The 12,534-nt window shown below is 30.7% G+C and overlaps 1 pseudogene; it reads left to right on the top strand.

The window, feature by feature from the left end:
- The first annotated feature begins 1,647 nt into the window (after positions 1–1,647).
- LOC101258939 (cytochrome P450 71A3-like) lies at positions 1,648–5,994 on the top strand (annotated as a pseudogene).
- The last annotated feature ends 6,540 nt before the right edge of the window (positions 5,995–12,534 follow it).

The raw sequence follows: 12,534 nt of genomic DNA, 5'->3' as shown, positions 1-12,534 counted from the left end.
TTTCATTTGGTTAAAATATTCACAGTTTCTTGAATTTTTTCTCCGCCATCGTCAACTTCAAGTACTTATCAACCCCATCCCCTACAATCACCATACCTTCTTTTTTTTTTTGCTTACTTTCTTAATTTTTATATATTTGAATCAATACAAGGTTCTAACCACATTTGGATTGGTCATGATGCGATTCAATATATGCATCAATCTAGTTTTTATTGTTCCTGCATAATCGTTAGTTTCACAAGATAAATAATTTTTCATTACAATATGTATTTATATTTAATTAGAGTACTATATATATGTCAGAAAAGTACTATCGAATATGCAAGAATTTCTGATCTCAACTTATGAGCTTGTTATTTTTGGTTTCTATTGTATTGCTTTAATTTTTATTTGTAGCACATAGAAAGTCTAATAATATATATATGTCATTTAAATTTTATCATTTGTCATAGAAAAATTATTTTAAGTATTTTGGAATAAACGTGCAATGCACGTTTCCAGAGACTAATAATTAATGTACGTATAAGATAAGAAAATTTATAAGTTGATTTATGCAGAATAAAATATAAAATAATAATATGATAAAAGGAGGGAAACAAAATCAAGATAGTACTGGTGACACATAACATAGTGAGTCCATTTCCTTTCTTTTATTAATGAATGAACAAGAGAGATAATATATATATAAATCCATGTAAGTTCATCAAATATAACAAAATAACAAATCATACTATTAAATAAATTAATATACCCCTCCGCGAGTTGCAGACTTTGTAGATAAACATAATTTTTAATACTAATTTATTGACAATTTTAAAATTTAATTTATCATAAATTAATATCATATAAGTTAAAACATTATAAGAGAATATCAATGTTTAGATTGTAACAATTTTTAATAGAATGCTTATGGTGCTGACATTCGATAACTCGGCCTCTCCTATCAGATATGGACAGAAGACTTCGTTTTTCAAATTTAAAAAATAATTGACTCAATTAGAAATTTTAGTTTTTATGGTGTCATACGTGGTAAATTTTGCCAAATAAGAATCATAAAAATTATAAAGAAAAATTTGCCACAAGCATCATAAGAATAACTAAAAGCATCACCATTGCATCATATAAAATTATATTAAACACGTAATAGGAAAGTTACCAACCCAATTTTTACGGATCTACTCTTTATGCTCTTCGATTTTGGTCACACACATAGTTGATCTCAAATTCTTGTATCACTCTTTATCTTCTTGGACTTATGAAAATTTTTTGTTTCTCTTTACTTAATTCTTCTTATTCTCTAAATCGTTCGAAAATTGTTTTTTACTTCATATGTCTAAATAGATAAAAACTCACATAATTATAAAAAGTTAGTGAGAGACATAACTACTAAAAAAACCTTATGGTAAAGCAGGAAAACTTCTCTAATTCATTACTCTTTTCGTCCTTCATCTTAGCCATTTACTTTCTTACCTTTAAAAGAGAGATATATTATCTAAAAATTATGACTGATAGGAGAAATATCTAAAACTAGGAATATGTGTGAGAAGAAATTATATAAGTTTTAAATATAAAACTGGGGGTGTGTGCGTGTAACATCTCGTAAATAGAAATATCTAGGATTAAACAAAGAAACTAAGAATAATTATTTTGGAAAGAAAAGGAAAATTCTGGAAAATTTTCTAAGTGTAAAAGTAAGTTTTTGGTCATTTTCAAACGGTCATAACTTCTAGCTCAGGATGAGTTAGGGCCATTTCTTTATATGGTTGGAAAGCTCTTGAATAGATATTTCCAACGCCACTGAGTTTGCACATTTTTGATATCATATGAGGGAGATATGCCTATCCGAAGTTGAGTTGTTGCATTGAGAAAAGTCCAATTCGAATTTTAGTAACGGTAAAGTGGTCTTTTCACCCTACTATTTCCTAATTCATTTTAAGGGTTTATTACAGGTAAAAATAAGCCTTAGTTCAGTTTTAGAAAAGTCGGATTTGCTAAGGGTTTGGAGAAAAGAGAAGAGAAGAGGAAGGTCAAGAATCCTTCAAAAACGCTAAGGTTTCGCAAGTGGAATTCGTTGGGGGTGATCCCTATCGAGGTATGTGAGATTTTTTTGTGTTGGGTTCTTCCACCCACACAACAATATGTTTAACTCAACAAAATTAGAGTAGATTGAATGATGAACATTAAAGTTCTTGATGAAAAACCCTTAAATTCTCGTTGGTTGAGTTGTAGTATACCTTTGATTGTTCGATTCGTGTTCCTGGGTCATTTTACGAGTATAAACTATTGTTTATTGACAATTTTAGTGATCCTAAGTGTTTGAGGGAAGATTCATGGAAGTTTAGAAAGTTTAGAGATAAAAATTGGAGAAGAAAAATTGAAAATGTCATCGGATAAGCCTTGGGGCGCCGCGCCTACTAGAGCCTCTTAGGACAGCCTCTGGTGCGCCGCACCAGCCAGAGCGCCACAGACCAGAGTATGTCCGTCAGGCCCTGGCGCTCCGCGCCTCTCACAGTGCCAAGGTCATTTGGAGACTTAATTATTTCCCTATCTTTTCGTACTAGTTCTTAAGTGATGTACCCACATTTCTTGGTTGATTTCAACACTCTAAAGTACATCTAAACATCATGAAATCATCCATAAATATGAGATTATGATCCTTGAATCCATAATCCAATTCAAGAAAGGTTAAGATCAAAATCAAAGAAGTTAAGAGTCAAGTCTAAAAGTTAAAGAAACAAGTCAAAGTGAGTTTTTAAAGTTTCCAAGTGTCTTTAACAAACCTTTTTAACTTTGTTTTAAGACTCAAGTTACAAATTAAGCAAGAGTAAAGAGTTCAGTTCATTCTCAAAAGTTATGAGGGAACTAAGTAATCCCTAAGAGTTAGAAATGTTTTCACATTTAAAACAAGAAAAGAGCCTTCGAACTAGTTTTCAGACAAAAGTAATAACTTTATGAAATGAAGCAAGCAGGGAAACTATGATTTCCAAAAGAGCTATTAATGCTAAATTTTGAGCACTAATCTCAAACCACAGAATTAATATGTTTTAAAAAAAACGGAAAAGCCTATATATTTTTGGGAGTAGGATTGATCACAAATGTGGGAATGCGAGTTTCAGATTAAGTCAAGTCACCATGAAAATCATGTAGCCATCATGGGTAGAAAAGGATCATATTTTTAGATGAACCTTTTTCGCAGTTTACGAGTGGATGCATTAGGCAGTTCAGGTTCTATACTTTGCAAGGTTAAGATGGCTGGGCAGCGTGGGCCGAGTAAAACTTTATCATCACTATAAATTTTAAGTGATAATTGTCGGTTAGGAAACATCCCACAGAAGTTATTGTATTTTGATATACATAAGTTATTTGTATTTTTACATACATCTCAGAGATTTATTGTATCCATATATACATACAAAGTATAACATGTTTAGTCAGCTTTTCTATCATATTGCGTTTACTTTTAAATTGCATTATATGGAAATAGTTATTCATGTGTTGAACAGAGCCAAGGTAAGTATTCCTTTTTATTCCTTTTCCAGCTTAAGTGTTGTTTTAGCATTCAACTCGCATATTCGTACATTAAATGTACTGATGTCAGTTGGCCTGCATCGTATTATGATGCAGATGCAGGTAACTAGGATCAACAATTGGCGTGTCATTGATTCAGTGAGCAACTTAGAGTCAGTGGTGAGCTTTCTTTTATTCGGAGGACTCCCTTTATTATTTTCAGACACTTTCAGTTATCAAATGTTGTGGAGTTTGTCCTAACATTCATCTTAGTATTTTTAGAGGTTTCATAGATAGATTGTGTTAGTTTTGGTTTTCTTTTCATTCATTTGTAAAGATTTGAAGTTGTCATGTTGGCTAAGTATTATTTTAAAAGCTTCTCTTCAGTTATATCTTATGTTTGAGTCTTTCGCTGAGTTAAGTAAGGCAGACCAAGGGTTTGCTCAACACAAACAATAGTCATTGGGTGCTGGCCACGTCGAGGGTGTAGTTGGAGTACTTTGTCAAGCATGAAAACCAATAGCCTCCTTTAGTTTTTGTGGTGAAAGATTATCCACAAATTAAAAATCAGGAGATATGGTTTCCATTTATACACGCAATTTTACATTTTTAAGCTGACAAAAAACAAAGTAACAATGTATGCTCTTCTACTTCTTCTCTTTCTCTTCACTTTGTTCCTTCACCGGTGCTTCTTTTCTACTTCAAATAATAAAAAAAAGTTACCACCATCTCCAACAAAGCTTCCAATCATAGGCAATCTCCATCAACTTGGCTCGCTTCCTCATCGTTCTCTCCATAAACTATCCAAAAAATATGGTTCAGTCATGCTACTTTACTTTGGCAGTAAGCCAGTGATTGTTGCTTCCTCTGTTGATGCTGCTCGCGATATCATGAAAACTCACGAACTCGTATGCTCAAATAGACCTAAATCTAGTATTGCTGAAAGACTCTTTTATGGCTCTAAAGACGTGGCCTTTAGTCCCTATGGTGAATATTGGAGACAAATCAAAAGTGTCACCGTGCTTCACCTTCTCAGCAACAAAAGAGTCCAATCTTATCGTGATATCAGAGAAGAGGAGACATCGAATATGATTGTAAAAATCAGACAAGAGTGTGACTCTAATTCTTCGAGTTCAGTGATAGATTGTTTATGTTCTCTCACCAATAAACATAGTTAGCAGAGTTGCCTTAGGGAGGAAATATAATGAAGAAGGACAAGGAGGAATAAATGCTAAGATCACTCTACATGAATTAGGTGAACTTTTGGGTACTTTTAGCATTGGGGATTACATTCCATGGCTTGAATGGATCAATAAAATCAACGGTTTGGACAACAAAGTGGAGAAAGTAGCTAAAGAGTTGGATACATTTTTGGAGAGTGTGATTGAAGAACACGTTAGTAGGAGAAACAGAGGAGAATACAGCACGGGTGAAGCTAAAGACTTTGTAGACGTTTTGTTGGAAATTCAGAATGGAAAGGAAACTGGATTTCTTCTTCAAAGGGATTCATTGAAAGCTATCATCTTGGTAATTAAGCATCTCTCATACTATTTATTCCCTCCTTTGCGTGTTTTCTTTTAATTTTTCTTTCAAAGCATTTGTACTACTATATAGTTTCATTGTTAAAAATTAGGTGGCATAGAATATTATTTATTATGCTTCCACTTACTCACTTACGGGTAATCCATAACAATAATTTTAGTTTGTTATTTTTTTTAATGCGTAGGATATATTTGCAGCTGGTACGGATACAACGTATACAGCTTTAGAGTAAAAAATGACAGAGCTTTTGAGGCATCCAAGAGCCATGGAAACATTACAGAATGAAGTACGAGGATTAGCCCAAGGGAAAGCAGAGGTAACAGAGGACGACTTAGGATATATGCAGTATTTGAAAGCAGTGATCAAAGAAACTTTCAGACTTCATCCACCGGATCCACTACTAGTTCCTCGAGAATCAACACAAGACATTAAATTATTTGGCTATCACATACCTTCAAAAACTCAAATTATTATCGATGCTTGGACAATCAGAAGAGATCCTTTATCATGGGAAAATCCACATGATTTCCTACCAGAGAGGTTCTTAGATAGTACTATTAATTTGAAAGGATTAAACTGAGTTGATTCCGTTTGGAGCAGGCAGAAGGCGCTGCCCAGGAATTTCTTTTGCTATTGTCGTAATTGAGGTAGCATTAGCAAGACTGGTGCACAACTTCAATTTCTCATTACCAACACCAGAGGAATTGGATATGACGGAATCCAATGGTGTCACGATTCGTAGGAAATCACCTCTGCTAGCATTAGCAACTCCATGCTCTACTTATAATTAGGACCTTTTTATTTCCCCTCGCTAGGAGTTGCCACACCTTTTTTCTTTTATCTCACTATATTATAGTATATAGATTTGTTATTAGCTTACAACATAGTTAATTTCTAAGATAACTATCTCTTTAGTTTGTCGTAATGGAAGATTTATTGCGCCTAACTTGAAATAACTTAATTCAACATCAAGATCGACAGAGGATAGAAAACTGTAGATAAGTGGCTGAAAAATGAAATCGTGTAACATTGATATGCCAAAGACTTCAAGCTATAGAACATGTAGAACCAAAAAAATATGTGTTACTTTTCTGATACGCTACCTGATAACCCATCTTGCCGTTTGATATTTAACTATCTAACATGTTTAGCTAGCTGTTCATTAGCTTGCACTATCCTCTGTAATTTTGTTTTGGAAAAGGGGTTAAAGATATCTTCAATTTTCATTTATTAGTTGAGTTAAATTAAAGTTGTTTTTACCCTTTCGTTAAGAAACATAATACATATACTCTTAAAACTAGCTATATCCCTCAAATTAACCTCAAATTACCCAATTTCTTCCTTTAATTTGATTTGACTCACCTAATCATTTAACCAATGTTTTCTATCATCGATGAACATTTTCTAAAAAAAAAATTCCCCCTTTTTACCATGTATTTCCACCACCAAAGCAAGAACATTTTGCAATAGACATAAGATTGATGAAATTATAAAACTTCATCAAGAACAAGTATTGTTTTTGTTGCTTTTTTAAATTTATATTTGTTATTGATTTGAAGAAGTAGGAAAAATCTTCTTCTCTTCAATTGTCTGCTTCTAGCTCCGGCCCTAGCCAACCATCCACCACAATGTCAAGCTCCATTTTTCTCTTTCCTCCACTAATAGAGCCTTCATACTCAGTAGCGGATCATGATTTCCATTAAGGGGTTAAAAAAAAGAAGGCATAATACATATATTAGACTCTAAATTTGACTTCAAATTTTAATTTTCACCTCCAACTTTCATAATACATAAACAAGCAATTTAACTATCCAACTTTTAAATAAATAAAAACAAAAATGACATGTAGGACATGTGTGTCTATATGTTCAACTTTATACAAATTTAAGTGTATGCTTGTGCATATCAAAGTTGAAGGTCATAAATGTGATTCGAAACCAAGTTAAAAGACATATCTATTTGTGCTTAAGATTTGAGGTTTGAACCTTTCAACAACTAAGACAATCACTAATCTTATATTCAGGAGGTCCAAAATCAATATATAGACATAAAAAATTCTTAAGAATACCTTAAATATACAACAATTTTTTTTTGCCGAGGGGGTTTAGACTCTAGGTCCGCCCCTGTTCATACTCATCTAAAAATGCCCAGATTTGATCGATTTTTTGTGTTTTAGCCGCTGCTTCAACAATGTCTGTGAAGCCACGCCACAGCACATCTCCCTCTCTCCCTTGTTAATCTGAATCCGATCGACAAAATCAATGCTCTGACAGAACTTCACTTTTTTCCGATAAAATTTTTTACGGGCTGTTTTCAATTTTATTTTTCTCCTATCCTGTAGTATTTCTTGATTGCTGCATTCTTGATAAAGAGAAAATGAAGTTTCATACCTGAGGAAACACAATCTGCAGAATTATCATGGCAGTAGCTTCAAACGATTTTCTTTTTAAAATTGTTATGGATAATTAGTTAAATTATTCTGGTAGGGGGAGAACAATTATATTTTAACTAATTAATGAAAGTTGAAAGTATTTTTTTAATTATTTTCCTTCTTATTTTTTTGTGATCGCACAAATTAACTGGTGGAATACTAGTAAAACTTTGCATAAAAATTACTCCATAGTACTGTTGATTTTGGAGTGATATTGTTTCTTCCCAACTTCATCAGATGAATTCTTCATTGAGTTATCAGGCTGACCTGGTTGACCTACTAGCCAATAACAATTATCCTGAATATGATCACCTTTACCACACCAATTACACTTAATTGAAAGGCTTTTTTCCTTTGTAGGTCTGATTTCCATTGAATTGCATAGCCAAAGGTTCTCCCTTTACCTGGCAAAGTTGAAAAAGGATTGAATCTCTGGCTCTCATCCTCACTAAGCATTGCATAGGCTTCGTTCAAAGAAGGCTCTATAGTTTTCAACAACAATTGATGACATACATGTTCATATCATTCATTCGGACCACTAAGAAATTGAAGCAACCTTTGCTTCTGCGAATGCTTAATGTATTCCTTCAACTTTACACAGTCGCATTCAAGAGAGGAACTAAAGCATCGTACTCAGCCCATAGCTACCTAAACATGGTGAAATACACAACAATAGAATCTATGCCCCCTGCCATAGCGTAGCAATTTCCTTATGCAATTAAAAATTTCAAACTCTGTTTACTTAATCAAATCGCTCTGTGAGATCTTCCCAAACTAGATGAGTATCGAGGAATGCACAATTACACCGAGGAGGGAGGACGAGACAGTGTTCATGATCCATGATAATACGATTGCATTGCAGGTTTCCCATCTTCATGCAATTCACTACTGAATTGATCCTTTCAACCAGAACGTGCAACTAACCCTAATTTTTATTTAGTTTGCAGCGCAATTATCATGGATCGATCAACTATCACTAGCTAACTAACTAACTTCAATAGGTACTATCAAATAATGGTTTAAGGAAACAATAGTTAAACAACGAAAATATTGGAACCAACATCGACAATGGTGAATATTATGAAAAACATCCGGGCCTAACAGTGAAGACAATACAAGGCGGCTAAATAATTTTGAACTTGGGCTTCAGAAACTTAGGCCTCCATCAGATAATTGTCGTAGTTATATTTCAGCCCTTTTTTCTTTTCTTTTTTTGGGAAAAATTTCAAAACAATAATATTTTAGCTTTTATTGGGAATCCTTACCAACAATTTCATTATTTATTAAAAATGTCATTATTTTAGTTTGTTAAAGGATTAGTTATGTATTTATCTTATTTTGATTAATTTGAAAGAATATAAATAATTAATTATAGAACAGAGAAAATCATGGAACAAAAAAATTCAAAAAAGGTTAAAAAGATTTTAAATACAATTAGTTACATTTTGAAAAGAGCATAAATAGTCATCTTCCTGTCAAACGTTTTTTTTGCTTTCTTCTTGAGAACATAAAAAAAAATTAAAATAATTTAGCTTGTCTTCCGAATCATTCACCTGATAGCTTTCAAAACTTCTTGAAGTTGAATATGACATATTTTTGAAATGAAAATTTTCAAAATTGAAGACTATAAATTTGTCACATCCAGTGAATAATAATAAAAATAAACAGGTATTTCTTTTGATTTTTTTATTTATTTGGATTAGAAATTCGCATATGTCGTTACAAGATTGTTGTGCTTTTTCTGATTGAATAAGTGAAATCTTTGTATGTATTGTGATCTGTAGCTTTTTCGAACATTTTGTATCCAAATCATGATGTATAACGAATGAAAATTGTTTTCTTAAACTTTAGTAGCTGTTTTTTTCTTTATAAATGCATACAATAATTTGTATCCCATTAAGTTAATGCAACTAATCGGATCATGAACTATATGTTGAATACAACAATATATGAATACAAAAGTGAGATTGAATATAAATTTGTGAATACAAAAGAAGTACTTTCTTCACTTGAAATACAAATTGCCTTTGAAAGGTAAAAGGGAAAAGGGTCTGACATACCCCTCAACTTTGTCATTTAGAGCTGATATACTCCTTGTTATAAAAGTGACTCATATATACCCCTACTTGTAAACAAATGGCTCACATATACTCTTTTCCTCTAACGGAAATGAAAAAAATAATAATTTTAATCTAAATTTTTATTATTTTTTTCTAAAAAATATAATCCCATCTAAGTAAATTTAATTCTCGTCAAACACATTTTTTGACTTTTTTTTTTGTTTCAATGACTAATTTATATTATTATTTTGATAATCAAATTTATTTATATTTCACTAATATTCTTGTAAAATTAATTGTAGATAACCAAATTATTTCTTCGAATACAAAATTAAATTACAATACACAAAAAAAATAATTGTTTAAATTTTTTCTTTAAACTAAGGAATGAAAGAAAAAAACAAAATAAGAATAAGAAACTCAAATAATTATAATAAAAGAAGTCAAAAAATAATTTTTGTATGAAAAAAAATTAAATATACCTTGAACTTTGATAGAAGAATCATATATACCCCAAAATAATTTTTTAAAAAAAATTAGAAGTAACAAATATAAATTTAAAACTATTTTTTTAACTTCCGTTAAATGAAGGGTATATGTGAGCCATTTTGTAACGGCAGGGGTACATGTGAGCCGTTTGTATAACGGTAAGGGCATATATGAGCCACTTTTATGACGAGGGTATATCAGCTCTAAATGACAAAGTTGAGGGGTATATCAGACTCTTTTCTCAAGGTAAAACACAAACTAATTGATCGTGAACTATATGTTGGATACAACAATATATGAATACAAAAGTGAGATGAAAATATAGATTTATAAATACAAAGTGAGAATAAATATAACATTGCGAATATAAAAGAAATACTCTCTTCATTTGACATACAAAGTGACTTTGAAAAAGGTAAAGTAGGCAAATAAAATACAAAACTTTTTGGTATACAATTAGGTTGAATACAAAACAAAAAAAAAATACAAACTTATTCACATATATTGACATACAAAATAAATACCCAATAAAATACAAAATTGTTAGCATACAGTTAGGATGAATACAAATTAAGAAGGAAATACAAATATGTTGCTATACTAATTGTAATAGAAATGCAATGTAAAAACAAAGAATGTAAAACTTCTTGATATATAGATAGAACGAATACACAAATAAACTGTTGATTCAGACATTGTAGACATACTTATGTTTTTCTCGAATCTAAAACCCTAAAAGCAAATATAAATGTATTAAACTTCAAACTAAATAAACATATGAATGAAATTGTAAATTTAAAAAATTAAAATAATCTGAAATATTAAAATAAAATCAGAAATAATCGAAAAAATTATGCAATCGTGTAAAAGTCTGAGATCAGGGGTGGAGGTACATGGGGCCGAGACCCCCTTCGTCGAAAAAATTATGTTGTATATATAGGATAAATTTTTTGATTTACAGGTATATATTAAGTGATGAACCCCCTGAACACAAGCAAAGAGTTTGGCTCAGAGGTTAGGGGGTTCAGGATTTCACAAGGCCAGTGCTTACTTTGCGAGTTCGAACCTGGGTATTTGTATAACATCAAGTAAAACTTGTAAAAAAATCTAAGTTTTCATAATTTAAATTTAAAATACACTCTCTCATACTCATTTTAAGTCAAACATTTCATTTATCTGATTAAAGAATTATATAATTATAAGTAAGGTAAAAAATAAATAGGTGTAATTATTAAAAAAATTGTAAATAATTATAGATTTTTCGCGATATTATTCCGTCTTGATTATTATTTTTTCAATGCGAATTTTATTGTCTTGATTGAATTTGGAAATATGTATATGTATATATATATATATATATATATATATATATATATATATATATATATATATATATATATATATATATATATATATATATATATATGCACACGCGCGCGCGCTCAATAATGATGAAGACAAAACCATAATTAAATTTTTGTTAAAAGTACATTCTCTCGTACTCATTTTAATATTATGTCAAACACATACTTCTTTGATTTTTATTGTTTGTGTTGAGGTAGAGTTGAATTTTATTTAGTTGCTTAAATCAAATTTGGCCCGTTTAAATTTGACTTGCCCGCCCTGCTTTTATTTGACCCGGCCCGCTTATTTGTGTATATTATTAGTGTGTTTACTTATTTTTGAACCCCCTCGATAAAAATCTTGCTCCGCCACTGTCTGAGATACATAAATATTAAATGAATATGTAAACAAACTTGATAAAAAAAATTGAAGAAAAATCTGTAATATGTACAATGCAAAATATATCAACCATAAATGGTGATATTGAAATATGTAATATATAGAATACGAAATATACACAATAATCAATTATTTAAAACAACAACTCAAAATAAATTTAAATAAATAATGAAAATTACCTTTTCAATCGAGAAAAATGTTAGAATTAACAAAGAGATTTCATTTAACAATAGAGAATTTTTTTTGAATTAAAATAACAATTTTGATGAACAATTTGTGAGCACCTCGAAGGAAGAGAATCTAGAAACGTGAAAAAAGGTAGAAACGTGAAAGGTGGGAGTAGAAACATGAAGGATGGGGTAGAAACGTGAAAGGTGAAGAAGGAAGGTAAATGATTATTGGTAACTGATTAATTTAAAATTTGGTCAAATATAAGATTGTTTTCATAAATAAAATTAATTTTAAATACTAAAATCTAAATACATATTATTTTCTAAAATATTGTCATGTGACATTTCAAATAAATATTTTAGAGTGTTGTTATTTTAATTAAATATATTAAATATTATGACTTAATTCCTAATTATTCATTATGGGAGATTTTCTTTTCCTTTTATTCTTGTAATAATCCTTTAGTTTGTTGGCTGTAAACAAATAGAAAGAGGACAGCTTTAGGAGTCAGTTACAGCTAGATTCTTTTTTGCTTATATAAATATGTATTACTGTACATATGGTTCTCATTCAAGTTTTATACAGAGAAAA

Source organism: Solanum lycopersicum, chromosome 3, assembly GCF_036512215.1.
Source record: "Solanum lycopersicum chromosome 3, SLM_r2.1".
Lineage (NCBI taxonomy): Eukaryota > Viridiplantae > Streptophyta > Magnoliopsida > Solanales > Solanaceae > Solanum > Solanum lycopersicum.
The sequence above is the reverse complement of the archived record's forward strand: the minus strand, read 5'-3'. Positions and strand labels throughout refer to the sequence as shown.